At 40.1% G+C, this 17,479-nt stretch overlaps 1 protein-coding gene and 1 pseudogene across 3 annotated transcripts in view; one reads left to right on the forward strand and one right to left on the reverse strand.

Annotated features, from left to right (window-relative positions):
- The window catches only part of LOC144577781 (uncharacterized), a 72,049-nt gene that overhangs the window by 22,691 nt on the left and 31,879 nt on the right, over positions 1–17,479 (reverse strand). The window contains exons 3-4 of one of the 2 annotated variants that reach the window (XR_013522369.1): positions 9,583–9,798; positions 2,604–5,136 (exon numbers count right to left, since the gene is read on the reverse strand). The gene's annotated coding sequence lies outside the window, so the exon portion shown is untranslated. Of the gene's footprint in view, positions 1–2,603; positions 5,137–9,582; positions 9,799–17,479 lie in introns of those variants that run through there. The other variant, XR_013522368.1, reaches the window with a different exon arrangement.
- Positions 14,923–17,379, forward strand: LOC100404671 (serine/threonine-protein phosphatase CPPED1 pseudogene; annotated as a pseudogene). Its single transcript, XR_013522366.1, has one exon. The product of XR_013522366.1 is annotated as a serine/threonine-protein phosphatase CPPED1 pseudogene (transcript).

Raw genomic sequence — 17,479 nt, forward strand, 5'->3', positions numbered from 1 at the left:
CTGAGACATCCTTGTTTTAAAAGGTTAAAATATTCATAAAATTATTTTATTTTATTCTGTTAACCATGATTTACTACCAAAATGACAGAAAATTAACATATTTTTATTTTTGCTATATTCTACCCAAATCAGCGAAAACAAAACAAAGGATGATGCACTGTAATGTTGTTATATTTCATTTCTTGCAGAAGAAGCGTTGATAACAACATAATCATCAGATAGTCAAAAATATGATGTAACCAAGAAGTTTTAGAGTTCTATTATCACCAAAAGGGGGACAAATCCTCCTCTTGAACACTACAGATGTTTACCAAAATCACAGTACAGTAAAACTGAATCATTGATAAACACAAGGAAGCAAAAGTCATATATTAAAGGTGATAGTGGTTTGGGAGGAAAAAGAAGAGAGAGGGGATGCAGTAGAAACTTGGACTGAGAAGAATCAGAACTGGAGTGACTAAGTATAAAACTTGTCTCCAAGCACCCTAGAAGCCAAGGTAAGGAGGGACTTTCAGTGGATCATATCACTCCAGATCTAACAAAAGAAAGCTCCCAGCTTTGGTGGGTTATATTGATATTTTCCTGACTCTGAACTTGGAGAATAATTCATCTTTGAGAATTTAAAGGAGAAACACTGAACAACATAATGAGGTCCTGTGTTTTCAAAATGCAATTTTTCAAATAGACATGTTTCACATTTTGCCTGATGAAAGCTAGGGATATAGCATTAGACCATTGCTCTGTAAAGTTAATTATTCAAATGGCTAGAGTGACACAGTCCAAAGAAGTAACGTAAGGAAGCTCTCAAAGGCAGGAAACCTGTGATGAAATACTAGCCATGCCACTTACTAGTGGAGCCACTTTAGCTAGGTCCATTTCGTTCTCTGAGCTTACGTTTTTTCATTTTAAAGAAGGGGGGATAATATCTCTGTTTTCTGATTATATGTGAGAACTGAATTAAGTAACATGTGAAAGTACCTTTAACTCTTTAAATATAAACATATGTATAGTATATTCATCAGGAAAATGATACTCTAGAATCTTCTAGACAAAATCAGATCAACTTACGTATATTTTATAATTAATTACATAAAATGTTCAATGGATGAGTCATTAAATAGTGAAAGGCTATGCTAAGTTTTCATTGAAGCTCTAAGTAAAAGCTTTTTTTATTCCCCCTTTTATTATTTTGCTTTTAAATTTATTGTGTTTCAAATAAATAAGGTATCATCAACAAAAGAAATAGTTTTTGTTTGCTTGTTTTTAGAGATGGGGTCTTGCTATGTTGCCCAGTCTGGCCTCAAATTCCTAGCCTCAAGCAATCCTCCCACCTCAGCTTCCCGAGTAGCAGGTATTACAGGCATGAGCCACTGTGCCCAGCAAGAAATAGTTTTTATTTGCTAAGGATTTTAAGGCAGTGATTATAACACTAAATAAAACCCTGCAGACGTTATTATTACCAATGTGATCATTAATACTGCCATCATTACTTCTCCCAATGGCTACAATTTATTGAGCATTTACTATTGGCCATACATAAAATAAAATGCTTTTGCACACATCAAAAATGCAACTCCTGGACTAGAATGAGGAGAAGGGCAGTTTTTATAACACCCCTCATGAGCAATACATTTAGAGTAGCCACTTACCTCTGACTCTAAGTTCCTCAGATGTAGAATAATATGATTATACATTTTAAAGGATTCCGTCTAGACTTTAAGATTCTATTAACTGCTTTGTCCGGGTCAATTTAATGGTGAAAAAGTTGCTTCTCACGTTTGTGATATATTATAGGCACTTTCGCCCTAGTTAGGAATTGATGCTTTTCTTGTGTTGCTCTCTTTGGTAGTGTAGTAAAAGCAGCACCATATTTTTTCTTCCTATGGACCTGTTGGCATATTCTTTCATAAAAGAGAACATGTCTTCTACAGCTGTGGAATTCTGTGGAATGTGTTTCCCTAAAAAGAATATTAAGGGCCCAATAATCTTTTGTTACTGCCTAAAATTAGTGGGTATTCATTGTGTTTCTAAGGAATATTCCGTTGCTTAATCAAATCCCCAGCAGTTCAGCAATTTTCATTGGTTAAGATCATAGTTAATATACCAAAATAGAATCTAGTGGGTTTTCAGCTTTGGCCGCACATGGGAGTCATTGGGAAGCTTCAAAAAATATCAGTGCATGAATCCTACCACTAAAGAGATTGTGAATGACTCTTCAGATTTGACTGGTCTAGGGAGAAGCCTGGACATTGGGATTTTGTTTTTCTAACACTTTCCCAGGTGATCCTAATGTGAAGTGAAGAACAAGATTTACTGGCCCATCTGCTATTGTCAGTGAGGCAGAACATTGCAGATTTGAAGATGAAAAGTGCCAATCAGAACCAGCTGGTGGATACCCTATTGAAAAAATCAGCATTATAGATCAGTAGGGTCCAAACCAACACTGAAAAGGCTGGCAAAACCAGCAGTATAGAAAAGTGTAAGAAGGTTGTAAGAAGGTTTTTTTCAGTGTCTATATGTTATTTGGGGTCTCATGAACTGAGAAAGAGTAGAAATGAAATGTATGTCATCTTAATAAAAAAAAAAAACATTTGTGGGTCTTCTTTATCTATTTGTTCTGCTTTATAACTGTCAAAATCCAGAAGAGGTGCCTGGGAAATGTGATATATATTCACCATATTTTCCTGCCCTTCACACTCCTTTTGGGAGGCACCAAACTTCCTTTTCTGATTCGAAGGTCTCTTTTAAACATAGTTTATACTGTCATTGTATCCTTAAGGCTGTATTTAAATTGATAGAACCAAGAGACACAAGAAATCTACTAAAATGAGAAACCAACTCAAGGTAATCTTTGGGGAATTTCTTTGCTTTCTTACATAGCATCCAACACATGGCTCTGTTCTAGTTTGTTTAGGAAATCATGCCCATCCTGTCTCTTTGTTTGCTTTTTAAACCAACTTTTTTGATTTCTTGCAATTTTTCTGTCCAAAGATAAATTGATTCTGCACAGCAAAGATAAACTCCAATGCAGAAACTGAAGAGAAACTGTTTATGTGGCTGAGGTGCATATTTATAGGATTCCTGATTTGGCGGTGAGACCTGGAGGAGCTGCACCCCAGCTTCTGGTGTATACAATGGTCCTTTTTCAGTTCTATGAAATGAGAGGTTTTCATCTCCTCCAGGAAGCTTGTCAGGTCTGGTCTACAGATGGCTGACATTTGGGCCTTTTCTTAGATCTACTTGTGACTTCTTAAAAAAAATTTTGAGGTTAAATGTATAAATAATATGGAAGGAAGTAAATGCTTGAGGTTAATGTTTGCAGGAAAAACCAGGGAGGGGACTTTTTGCTAAAGGTGTTTTTTGAAATGCTGCTTGATTTCCTACAGATTGACACAGTAACCCAAGACAAGGGGTTTTCACTCTCTTTTTTTCAATGTTTATAATTACCACAAAAATGTACTTTGTCATCAAAAGCAGAGAAATATTCAAAGTTGTCATAGTATTATCCTTTTTTTTTTGCTTACTTTTCCCACTCTATAAAATGATGAGAGAAAATTAAGATGTTTAGAAAACTAAAAGCTTGGAAAAATAAATGTCCTCCCTGGTAGTATTTAGGGGTTTAAAAGAAGGAGGAGGTGGAAAGAAGGAGGAGAGGAAGAAAGGTCACAACCATCATATATTTTCACTGACTAGTTGAAAATTTCAGTAATTTTAATCTTCACAGGATTTATTTTCCTAGTAGTAAGAATTATTAATATTTCGTTTTCTCATATATCAGCCTTTATCACCATTAAATAGTCTGTTATCACCATTAAATAGTCTGCGTATGTGTGACAAGGGAACTTAGAATTGTAGTAATGCATTTTCTCATAATACAATTACATCTTGATTCTAAATTTGGATTTTATTAAACTATAGGATATATGTAAGAAGTTTGGTTGGAAATAATAGAAAACAATTTTGACTAATTTAGGCAAGCATTAAGAGGTATTGAAGGGATATTAGGGTTGTTTCACAGTGCCTAAGGACTGAAATGTGTCATTGTGTGCTAGGTTGCCATTAAAATGTCTCTCAAAGATTCCTGCCTCTTGATACCCACACCTTGTGCCATTTCCCTACCATGACTACAGGCAGGCTGTAGTGACCTCTAACAAGCAAAATGCAGCAAAAGTAATCTCCCCTGAGATTAGTTAGACTGTGACTTCCTTCTTGGTTGCTCTTTCTCTTTTCACTCTGATGAAGGCAGATGTCATGCTGTAAGCTGAGAAGCTTATGTGGCAAGAAACTGAGGGCAGCTTCTGGCCAACAGGTAGTGAGAAACTGAGGCTCTTAGTGTAACAGTCTGCAGGGAACTGAATCCTGCTGCAACCATATGAATGAACTTGGGAAAGGACCCTTCCCCACTTGAAATTTCAGATGAAACCACAGCCTCAGTAAGGACTTTGACTGCAATCTCATGAAAGACTCTGAGATGGGGGATCCAACTACATCCTGTATAGATTCTCAACCCACAGAAATTGTGGGATAATACATGCTTTTGTGTTAAGCCACTTAGTTTTGAGGCAATTTGGTAAACAACAGCAGGTAAGTATTATAGTTAGCAGAAGTGCATGAGCCGTGAAGGTTGGCAGAATGGAGGGAGGGTCATAAAAGGCTTTTACTGCTCCTTAATTTCCTTTTTCTCTGTGTGACTGCCTCATTTGTTTCTCTCATTACCAAGCCACTCTGTCTGATCCTCAGCATCTAAGTATACCAAGAGCTGCCACATTTACCTGACTTTAGTTTCTGTCATCTGGAGGAAAATTAATGTCTTTTTAGGCACCTTTCCAAAACTCTAATTGCAGGCATTGGATTGGCTGATTTTGGGTCAGAAGCCGACTTCTAAACCAATTTTCTGTACCCAGGAGGGAAACATGCAAGGCAGAAATTGTGAATGACTCTTCTTGGATCAGGTGCACCAACAGCAAATTTTGTAGTAATTATAGAAACTAAATTTAGCTGGATTTACAGTTGGTTTCACTATTTTTCTTTCTTTGGCTTATCATTTATATAACATGAATTACTAACATGGTGAAACTATACCATCACTCTAAAAAGTAAATATAGAAAAATTTAAGGTCTCTTAAAAAAAAAAAACTTCTCAGGTCGGGTCACCCACAAAGGGAAGCCCATCAGATTCACAGCAGATCTCTCGGCAGAAACTCTGCAAGCCAGAAGAGAGTGGGGGCCAATATTCAACATCCTTAAAGAAAAGAACTTTCAACCCAGAATTTCATATCCAGCCAAACTGAGCTTCAGAAGTGAAGGAAAAATAAAATCCTTTGTGAACAAGCAAGTACTCAGAGATTTTGTCACCACCAGGCCTGCTTTACAAGAGCTCCTGAAAGAGGCACTACACATAGAAAGGAATAACCAGTACCAGCCATTCCAAAATCACACTAATTGCTAAAGAGCATCAACATAATGAAGAATCTACAACAACTAACGGGCAAAACAGCCAGCTAGCATCAAAATGGCAGTATCAAATTCACACATAACAATACTAACCCTAAATGTAAATGGACTAAATGCACCAATCAAAACACACAGACTGGCAAATTGGATAAAAATCCAAAACCCATCAGTGTGCTGTATCCAGGAAACCCATCTCACATGCAAGGATACACAAAGGCTCAAAATAAAGGGATGGAGGAAGATTTACCAAGCAAATGGAGAGCAAAAAAAACCAGGAGTTGCAATTCTCATCTCTGATAAAATAGACTTTAAAGCAACAAAGATCAAAAGAGACAAAGAAGGCCATTACATAATGGTAAAAGGATCGATACAACAAGAAGAGCTAACGATCCTAAACATATATGGACCCAACACAGGAGCACCCAGATACATAAGGCAAGTTCTTAAAGACTTACAAAGAGACTTAGACTCCCACACAATAATAGTGGGAGACTTTTAACACCCCACTGTCAATATTAGACAGATCAAACAGACAGAAAATCAACAAGGATATCCAGGGCTTGAACTCAGACCTGGAGCAAGCAAATCTGATAGACATCTACAGAACTCTCCACCCCAGATCCACAGAATATACATTCTTCTCAGCACCACATCACACCTACTCTAAAATTGACCACATAATTGGAAGTAAAGCACTGCTCAGCAAATGCAAAAAACTGAAATCATAACAAACAGCCTCTCAGACCATAGTGCAATCAAGTTAGAACTCAGAATTCAGAAACCAACCCAGAACCGCACAGCTTCATGGAAAATGAACAACTGGCTCTTGAATGTTGACTGGATAAACAACAAAATGAAGGCAGAAATAAAGAAGTTCTTCGAAACCAATGAGAATGAAGACACAACATGCCAGAATCTGTGGGACACATTTAAAGCAGTCTCTAGAGGAAAGTATATAGCAATAAGTGCCCATATGAGGAGAATGGAGAGATCCAAAATTGACACCCTATCGTCAAAATTGAAAGAGCTAGAGGAGCAAGATCAAAAACACTCAAAACCCAGCAGAAGACAAGAAATAACTAAGATCAGAGCTGAACTGAAGGAGATTGAGACACGAAAAATCCTCCAAAAAATCAATAAATCCAAGAGCTGGTTTTTTGAAAAGATCAACAAAATAGACCACTAGCTAGACTGATTAAAAAGAAAAGAGAGAACAACCAAATAGATGCAATAAAAAATGATAAAGGGGAAATCACCACAGATTCCACAGAAATTCAAACCTTCATCAGAGAATATTACAAACAACTCTACACACATAAGCTAGCAAACCTGGAAGAAATGGATAAATTCCTGGACTCCTGTGTCCTCCCAAGCCTAAACCAGGAGGAAGCTGAAACTATGAATAGACCAATAACAAGGGCAGAAGTCGAGGCAGCAATTAAGAGCCTACCACACAAAAAAAGCCCAGGTCCAGATGGGTTCACAGCTGAATTCTACCAGACACACAAAGAGGAGCTGGTACCATTCCTTCTGAAACTATTCCAAATAATCCAAAAAGAAGGAATCCTTCCCAAATCATTCTATGAGACCAATATCATCCTGATACCAAAACCCGGCAGAGACCCAAGAAGAAAAGAAAACTTCAGGCCAATATCCATGATGAACATAGATGCAAAAATCTTCAATAAAATATTGGCAAGCCGATTGCAACAGCAAATCAAGAAACTTATCCATCATGATCAAGTAGGATTCATCCCGGGGATGCAAGGCTGGTTCAACATACGCAAGTCTATCAACGTAATTCACCACATAAACAGAACCATAAACAAAAACCACATGGTTATCTCAATTGACGCAGAGAAGGCATTTGACAAAATTCAACAGCCCTTTATGCTAAAAACCCTCAATAAACTCGGTATCGATGGAACGTATCTCGAAGTAATCAAAGCTATTTATGACAAACCAACAGCCAATATCATACTTAATGGGCAAAAACTGGAAGCATTCCCTTTGAAATCCGGCACTAGACAAGGATGCCCTCTTTCACCACTCCTATTCAATTATAGTACTGGAAGTTCTAGCCATAGCAATCAGGCAAGAAAAAGAAATAAAGGGTATTCAAATAGGAAAGGAGGAAGCCAAATTGTCTCTATTTGCAGACGACATGATAGTATACCTAGAAGACCCCATCGCCTCAGCCCAAAAACTCCTGAAACTGATAAGCACCTTCAGCAAAGTCTCAGGATATAAAATCAATGTACAAAAATCACAAGCATTCGTCTACACCAATAACAGACTTAAAGAAAGCCAAATCAAGAACGAACTGCCATTCACAATTGCTACAAAAAGAATAAAATACCTTGGAATACAACTCACAAGGAATGTAAGGGACCTCTTCAAGGAAAACTACAAACCACTGCTCAACGAGGTCAGAGAGGACACAAACAGATGGAGAAACATTTCATGTTCATGGTTAGGAATAATTAATATCGTAAAAATGGCTATACTGCCCAAAGTAATTTACAGAATCAATGCTATATGCATCAAGCTACCATTGACTTTCTTCACAGAACTGGAGAAAACCACCACGAACTTCATATGGAACCAAAAGAGAGCCCGCATTGCCAAGTCAATTCTAAGCAACAAGAACACAGCGGGGGGCATCACACTACCGGATTTCAAACTATACTACAAGGCTACAGTAATCAAAACAGGATGGTACTGGTACCAAAACAGAGATATAGACCAATGGAACAGAACAGAGGCAACAGAGACAACACAACATATCTACAACCACACAATCTTTGATAAACCTGTCAAAAACAAGCAATGGGGAAAGGATCCCCTGTTCAACAAATGGTGTTGGGAAAACTGGCTAGCCATGTGCAGAAAGCAGAAACTGGACCCCTTCCTGATGCCTTACACTAAAATTAACTCCAGATGGATTAAAGACTTAAACATAAGACCTGGCACAATAAAAACCCTAGAAGGAAATCTAGGCAAAACTATCCAGGACATAGGAGTAGGCAAGGACTTCATGAACAAAACACCAAAAGCATTGGCAACAAAAGCCAAAATAGACAAATGGGACCTAATGAAGCTCCACAGCTTCTGCATAGCAAAAGAAACAGTCAATAGAGTGAATTGGCAACCAACAGAATGGGAAAAAATTTTTGCAGTTTACCCATCTGACAAAGGGCTGATATCCAGAATTTACAAAGAACTCAAACAGATTTACAGGAAAAAAACAAACAAGCCCATTCAAAAGTGGGCAAAGGATATGAACAGACACTTTACGAAAGAAGACATATATGAGGCCAACAATCATATGAAAAAATGCTCATCGTCACTGGTCATCAGAGAGATGCAAATCAAAACCACATTGAGATACCATCTCACGCCAGTTAGAATGGCGATCATTAAAAAATCTGGAGACAACAGATGCTGGAGAGGATGTGGAGAAAAAGGAACACTTTTACACTGTTGGTGGGAGTGTAAATTAGTTCAACCACTGTGGAAGACAGTGTGGCGATTCCTCAAGGCCTTAGAAATAGAAATTCCATTTGACCCAGCAATCCCATTACTGGGTATATATCCAAAAGACTATAAGTCGTTCTACGATAACGACACATGTACACGAATGTTCATTGCAGCACTGTTTACAATAGCAAAGACTTGGAATCAACCCAAATGCCCATTGATGATAGACTGGATTGGAAAAATGTGGCACATATACACCATGGAATATTATGCAGCAATCAGAAATGATGAGTTTGTGTCATTTGTAGGGACATGGATGAATCTGGAGAACATCATCCTCAGCAAACTGACACAAGAACAGAAAATGAAACACCGCATATTCTCACTCATAGGTGGGTGATGAAAAATGAGAACGCATGGACACAGAGAGAAGAGTACTAAACACTGGGGTCTATTGGGGGGAAATGGGGAGGGCCAGTGGGAGGGGGAGGTGGGGAGGGATAGCCTGGGGAGAAATGCCAAATGTGGGTGAAGGGGAGAAAGGAAGCAAAACACACTGCCATGTGTGTACCTATGCAACTGTCTTGCATGTTCTGCACATGTACCCCCAAACCTAAAATGCAATAAAAAATTAAAAAAAAAACAAACAAAACTTCTCATCTAGAAAGTGCATCATATGGGACTTGAGATTGGTACAAAGTACAGGGCAAGATGTAGAAAGTAAAAGCTTGACATTCTTGCTTATTCAGGAAGGATATTATTTCACATTTGAGGTCAACTGAAGCTTCTTACCTCCCTCATATCACAAGTTCATTGGGTCTCCACTCTCTGCCTATTATCCAACATATGTGAAAACATACAATTCTGGAAAAGGGAGAAAAAACAACAAAAACAGAATCAGTTGTTGTACCAAGGTGATGAACATTTATCAAACTACAACTGTATAATTGTGACAAATAAGAAGGTGCCTTCAGAACTGCCTACACCTATAAATGCAGAATACTGACTTTGATCAAATGATGCAGACAAAACAGATAGGCTTTGCTGCTGGGATCCCAAAGAGAACACATCATAGAAGCTTACGTTATATTTTGGCCACTAGATTTGCTTCAAATATCAAAAGCATTTTGTAAAGATTAGCTCTGAAATCAGGAAAAATAGGCATACTTTATTGCTATTTTGATGTGATAAGAGCACTGGCAAGAGAGTTAAAGAAAGCATTCTGTTGGAAATTGATGAGATAATGGAACCACATGGACAAGATGCTAAAGGGCAGTTAGTGGGTGTGTGGAGTGCCTGTGAAATCAGAGGCGGGGTTGCGGGTGGGGCAGGGGGTGAGCAACAGTGTCCACATACAGCATAGCACCTGGGCTTTAGAATCATCCTCCTTGGGTTCAAATCCTTCCTTTGCCAAGTGCTAGAGACTTTGGGCACATCATTTACACTCTGTGCCTCAGTTCCTTCATTTTAAAAAGAGAAATATTGAAAAGTACCTATCTGTATTGTTTTGCTGTCAGGATAAGCTAATTTATATAAAGAGCCTGGGATGGTGTCTAACACAGAGTAGTCACTCAAATATTAGCTCTTATTATTACACACTTTTTGACACCAGTTATTTAAACTCTTTCAACCCCTATGTGCTCATTTGTTAAATGGGGAAATAATTTTAGCAATGACATATGTAAAATTATGTGTATGTCTTTGCATATCCTATTATACACTTAGTATAATACAGGCATACCTCGTTTTATGGTGCTTTGGTTTATTGCACTTTGCTGTTGGTGCATTTTTTACAAATTGAAGATTTGTGACAACCTTGTGTCCAGCAAGTCTACTGGTGACTGGTGTTATTTTTTTCAACATTATGTGCTCACTTCGTGTCTCATGTTCAGTTTTGGTGATTCTCTCAACAATTCAAACTTTCTGATATTTCAAACAGAAAATCTGTTTACAGCATGGTTTACTGAATATTTTAAACCCACCATTGAGACCTACTGCTCAGGGAAAAAAAGAAAAAAAAAAGATTCTTTTCAAAGTATGACTGCTCTTTGACAATGCACTTGGTCACCCAGGAGCTCTGAAGGAGTTCTGCAAAATTAATGTTTTCATTCCTGCTAATAGAACATTCATTCTGTAGCCCATGAATCAAGAGTAACCTTGACTTTCAAATCTTCTTACTTAAGAAATATGTTTCAGGTAGCTACAGCTTCAATAGATAGTGATTCATCTGATGAGTCTGGGAAAAGTTGAACACCTGGAAAAGATTCACCATTCTAGATGCCGTTAAGAATGCTTATTAGTCACTGGAGGAAGTCAAAATATCAACATTAACAAGAGTTTGGAAGAAGTTGATTCTTCTTCCTTATAGATGACTTTGAGAGATTCAAGACTTTGGTGGAGGAAGGAATGGCAGATGTGATAGAAATAGCAAGAGAACTAGAATTAGAAGTGGCATCCGATGATGTGACTGAATTTCTACAATATCGAGATAAAACTTGAAGAGATGAAGAGTTGCTTCCAATGGTTGAGCAAAGAAAGTGATTTCTTGAGATGAAATCTACTTCTGGGAAGGACATTTTGAATGTTGTTAAAATAACGAAGGATTTAGAATATGACAAACTTAGTTGATAAAGCAGTGACGAAGTTTGAGAAGACTGACTCCAATTTCGAAAGAAGTTCTACTGTGGGTGAAATACTATCAAACAGATCATATGCTATAGATAAATCTTTCACAAAAGGAAGAGTCAATTGATGTGGCAAATTTTATTATTGTTTCATCTCAAGAGATTTTGTAACAGTCAACTCAGCCTTTAGCAACCAACATGTTGATCAGTCAGCAGCCATCAACATCAAGGCAAGGCCCTCCCCCAGCGAAAAAGATGACAACTCACTGAAGGCTCAGATGATCATTAGCATTCTTTTAGCAACAAATATTTTTAGGCTGCACCTGGTGGCTCACGCCTGTAATCCCAGCATTTGGGAGGCTGAGGCTTGCGGATCACTTGAGATCAGGAGTTTGAGACCAGCCTGGCCAACACAGCAAAATCTGTCTCTACTAAAAATACAAAAATTAGCTGGACATGGTGTCATGTGCCTGTAATCCCAGCTACTTGGGAAACTGAGGCAGGAAACTCACTTGAACCTGGGAGGTGGTGGTTGCAGTGAGCCAAGATCATGCCATTGCACTCCAGCCTGGGCAAAAGAGCAAGACTCAAAAAAAAGAAATTTTAAATTAAGATTTGTCCATTGAGGTTTTTAGACATAACATTATTGCATACTTAACAGACTATAGTATAGTTTAAACATAACTTTTGTACGTATTGGGAAACCAAAAATTTTATGAGGTTTGTTTTATTGTGATACTATCTTTACTGTGGGGATCTGTAACCAAACTCGCACTATCTCTGAGGTATGCCTGTGTATTTTTTTCTTAGTTCTGTGGGAATGAGAAGAGAAAATAAGTTTGCAGTCATTTTTCAATCATCTCAGATCACAGTTGCAGTCCAAACGATGGTGTGTTCATTTTCTAGGACTGCTATAACAAATTATCACAAACTAGGTGACTTAAAACAACAGAAATTTATTCACATAGTTTTGGAGACCAGAAGTCTAAAGTCAGAGTGGCAGCAGGGCCATGCTCCCTCTGCAAACTCTGGAAGAGAATCCTTCCTTGATTATTCTGGTTTCTGCTGGTTCCTGTTTCTTGGTTTATGGCAGCATAATTCCAATCTCCACTTTCATCTTCATATGGTCATCTTCTCTATGTATATCTGTCTCCAATCTCCCTCTCTTTTCTCTCTCTCTCTCCCTCTTTCTTTTCGAGTCTCACTCTTACTCAGGCTGCAGTGCAGTGGGGCAACATGGCTCGATGCCCTCTTGGACTCCTTGACTCAAGCAATTCTCCCCCCCTCCCCCTCCCCCTCCCTAGTAGCTGAAACTACAGACGTGCACCACCACACCCAGCTTTTTTTTTTTTTAATTAATTTTTAGTAGAGATGGAGTCTCAATATGTTGCCCAGGCTGGTCTTGAATTCCTGGGCTCAAGCAATTCTCCCACCTCAGCCTCCCAAAGTGCTGGGATTACAAGCATGAGCCACCGTGCCTGGCCTCTCCTTTTCCTTATAAAAATACTAGTCATTGTATTTAAAGTAGACTGCAAATCCGGGATTATTTCATCTTGAAATACATAACTCATATCTGTAAAGATCCTGTTTTCAAATAGTGTCACACTCTAAGATTTTGAACAGATAGAAATATTGAGGGGACACTATTCAACCACTATAGAAGTGGTTTTCCAAATGCCTTGGAGGGGTAAAGAGAAAACTTTCTCTGCTTCTGAAGTTTTGCTGAAAAGCAATTGACAAAAGGCAGATTAATAGGAGAACAGGAGTACAAAGTTACTAATGTACTCAAGGGTGCAGCGGGGGGGGGGGGGGGGCGGGTATCACAGATTAATTACCTGAATACCCAGTGTGGTATAGAAGTTTATGCACCCTTTTTCATAGGGGTGGGAGGAGATGAGGAATGCATCTCTTTTGAAGGGCAATAAATCATCGGGAAGAATGAATGGGTGAGGAAGGTGGAAGGCAGACATTAAGGGAAGGTGAGACGTGGAACTGTGCCACACATTGCTTTATGCAGATAGAGTCCCCCAGGTAATTTCTTAGAGCTGCCCTCAGAAGAATAGATGAAAAGTCTGTCTGGGGCTGGTTAGAGTAGCTCATGCCTATAATCCCAGCACTTTTTGGGAGGTTGAGATGGGAGGACTGCTTGAGTCCGGGAAGCCAAGGCTGCAGTAATGCAGTAAGCCCAGATGGCACCACTGCACTCCAGTCCAGATGACAGAGTGAGACCTTTTCTCAACAAAACAAAGTCTTTCTGAGTATGGTGACCCCAGTCTCTGCTTTTCTCTGATGGTTGATCATTTCTGGTTCTCGATGAGATTTCTAGGGAGGGAGTCTTAAGACAATTGCATTTCTCTTGGAAAGAAGCTTTCCTGATCAGGTAAGAAAAACTAAAACAGAAACTCACCCTGTGCTAGGGGAGGCAGAAACAAGGTTTTAGAAGGGTCTTGATTCTTAGGCAGCTTCTAAAGTCTCTCAGCATGCCAAAGTGCCTGTCTTCAGGGTTTCGCTTCCTGAAACCCAACAATATCTAACTCCTCCTTGCCATTTACTTTATTTTTACTTTAACCCATGCACTCAACACACATTTTTGGGAGTATCTACTGTGTGTCCCATACAGAGCCTGGTCACGGAGGTGCAAAGCAGATTACTTTATTAAGGAGTTTGCAATGTTTTTAGAAAGGTGTATATTAAACAGCTCTTCTGGAGCAATAGTAACAAAGAAGGGGAATAAAAGTGCATTATCTCAGGGTGGTCTTCCTCTGACACCCAGAGACAGGGTCTTGCTCTGTTGCCCAGGCTGGAGTTCAGTGGCAACATTTCGGCTCACTACATCCTCTTCCTCCTGGGCTCAAGTGATCTTCACACTTCAGCCTCCTGAGTAGCTGGGACAGCAGGCACGCGTCACCATGCCTTGCTAATTTTTTTAGAAACTTGGCTTTGTCATGTTATCCAGGCTGGTCTCAAACTCCTGAGCTCAAGGGATCCACCAGCCTCAGCCTCCCAGAGTTCTGGGATTACAGGTATGAGCCACTGTACCTTGGGTGGGGAGCAGTTGCTGAAGTAGATAAAACCTATAGTTCTCACAAGTTCTTTACTCATCTATGCAAAGGTCCAGGAGGAAAATGAAAATATAAGAGAGAAAGAAGGAAACAGACTTGGTTGGACAGGCCATTCTTACCCTCCAGATTAAGCAGAACTAAGATGGTCTCTTGAGTGCCCAATCCCTTGCTTCAAATACAGTTGCATCCGACATTCCAGACACATGGATATCAATGTATAACAGATTAAAATTCTGCATTGTAGTATTGCATTAAAAACTAGAACACTGAGGCCTCACCCAGTCCCTCCCCGGTCCCGCCCCGAGAGCAAAGGGCGCTGCCCAAAGCCGGACAGGTCTAGCGGCTGGCCTGTGTGAAATCGCGCGGCTCCCTCCCACGCAGTGTTGTGAGTGAACCCCGGAAAGTTGATCGCCATGTCGACTGCAGAGGCGGCGGGTGTTTTCCATAAAGCCCGGAACAGGACCCTGGACGCGTTTCCCGCAGAAAAGGAAGGGGAATGGAAAGGCCCATTCTACTTCATCCTGGGCACAGACCCACAGTTTGGGTTGATGAAGGCCTGGTCCACTGGGGACTGTGACAATGGTGGTGACGAATGGGGACAGGAGATCCGTCTAACTGAGCAAGCTGTCCAGGCTGTCAACAAGCTGAACCCCAAACCCAAATTCTTTGTTCTGTGCGGCGACCTCATCCACGCCATGCCCGGGAAGCCGTGGCGGAAGGAGCAGACAGAGGACCTGCAGCGAGTGCTCAAGACAGTGGACAGGGCCATCCCACTGGTCCTTGTCAGCGGCAACCACGACATTGGCAATGTCCCCACATCCGAGACCATTGAGGAGTTCTGCCAGACTTGGGGAGATGACTACTTTAGCTTCTGGGTCGGAGGTGTGCTGTTCCTGGTCCTCAACTCCCAGTTCTACGAGAACCCCTCCAAATGTCCTGGCCTGAAGCAGGCACAGGACCAGTGGCTGGATGAGCAGCTGAACATCGCGAGGCAGCGGAACTGCCAGCATGCCATCGTCTTCCAGCACATCCCACTGTTCCTGAAAAGCATCGATGAGGATGACGACGACTACTTCAACCTCAGCAAGCCCGCTCGGAAGAGGTTGGCAGACAAGTTCATCCACGCAGGTGTCAAAGCCGTGTTCTCAGGCCACTACCACAGGAATGCTGGGGGCACCTACCAGAACCTCGACATGGTGGTGTCATCCGCCATCGGATGCCAGCTGGGCCTAGACCCCCACGGGCTCCGAGTTGTGGTGGTCACTGCTGACAAAATTGTTCACCGATACTACAGTCTGGATGAGCTGAGTGAGAAAGGAATAGAAGACGATCTCATGGATTTGATAAAGAAAAAATGACGGTCTTTCCTGTTCCGTTCACTTTTTACTTGCACTCTTTTTTTATTTTCTGCCAGAAACAGCAGCTGCACACAACCCCTTGCTGAAATACAAAAATAGCCCAGGCAGGTGTAGGTATAGGAAGTCAAGAAAAGGAGTTCAGTAAAGGTCATAGCTACTAACAACCACATATTGGGCCAGACACAGTGGCTCACGTCTGTAGTCCCAGCTACTCAGGAGGGTGAAGCAGAATGATCGCTTGAACTCAGGAGGCAGAGGCTGCAGTGAGCCGAGATCACGCCACTGCACTCCAGCTTGGGTGACACAGGGAGACTCCGGCTCAAAAAAAAAGAATAAAAATACAAAAATTAGCCAGATATAGTGGCGCACACCTGTAATTCCATCTACTCGGGAGGCTGAGAGAGGAGAATTGCTGGAACGCAGGAAATGGAGGTTGTGGGGAGCCAAGATTGTGCCATTGCACTCCTGGGCAACAGAGCAAGATTCTGTCTCCCCCCCCCCAAAATAAAAAATAAAAAACAAAAATAAAAGCGTGTGGTGACACTTGGATCATAAAGACAGAGGGCTTCATTTCCAGGATGGGGTCTTCTCCAGGTGCAAATGAGAAGGAGCCCTTATTGTGGTCTTACACACAAAAAATGCTCTGAATTGTGGCACATGGCTTTGCAGAAGGATGATGTAAAAGTAATGAAAATGAAACTTACCAAATTGCCTTCCCCAAAAACTTAATAAGTAAAAGAACTGATTTAGAAGTACCCCAAGAATATGCTAAGAAAAGGAAATCACATCCAAGGATGATTGGATAAAGAACATGGGGTATGTATACACAGCGGAATACTATTCAGCCATAAAAAATAATGAAACCATGTATTTTGCAGCAACATGGATGGAACTGGAGGCCATTATCTTAAGTGAAATAACTTAGAAGTGGAAAGTCTAATACCTCATGTTCTTACTTATAACTGGGAGGTAAATAATGTATACCTGTGAACATAGAGTGTGAAATAGACATTGGAGACTCAGAAGGGTGGGAGGAGAGTAAGGGGTGAGAAATTACCTAATGGGTACAATGTACACTGTTCTGGTGTTGGTTGAAGGAAAAGCCTGGACTTCACCACTTTACACATATCCATGTAACAGAACTGCACTTGTATACCTTAAATGTATCCAAATTTAATTTTTTAAAAGGAAGAATCATAATATATTCTCACCACTTTTTAAGCAAACAGCAGTATTTCCCAGTAGGAAGAGGTTCAGAAAGAAATCGGGAAATGTTTTTGTAGATGAGCATTTTGTTATTCTGATGGGTCATGACTAGTGTGTTCACTTGTGGTTCCTTTGCCTTTAAAAAAAAAGGGAATGATATTAAAATAAAAAATAAGTGCCTTATACTGTGAAAAATGGTAAAAAAAAAAAAACTAGAACATTTATTTTGAGTCTTCTGCTTATGAAAAAATGTATATTTTTTAAATGAGGAGACTGTATTGGAAAATGTATACAT

This window comes from Callithrix jacchus, chromosome 9 (genome assembly GCF_049354715.1).
Source record: "Callithrix jacchus isolate 240 chromosome 9, calJac240_pri, whole genome shotgun sequence".
Taxonomy (NCBI): Eukaryota; Metazoa; Chordata; class Mammalia; order Primates; family Cebidae; genus Callithrix; species Callithrix jacchus.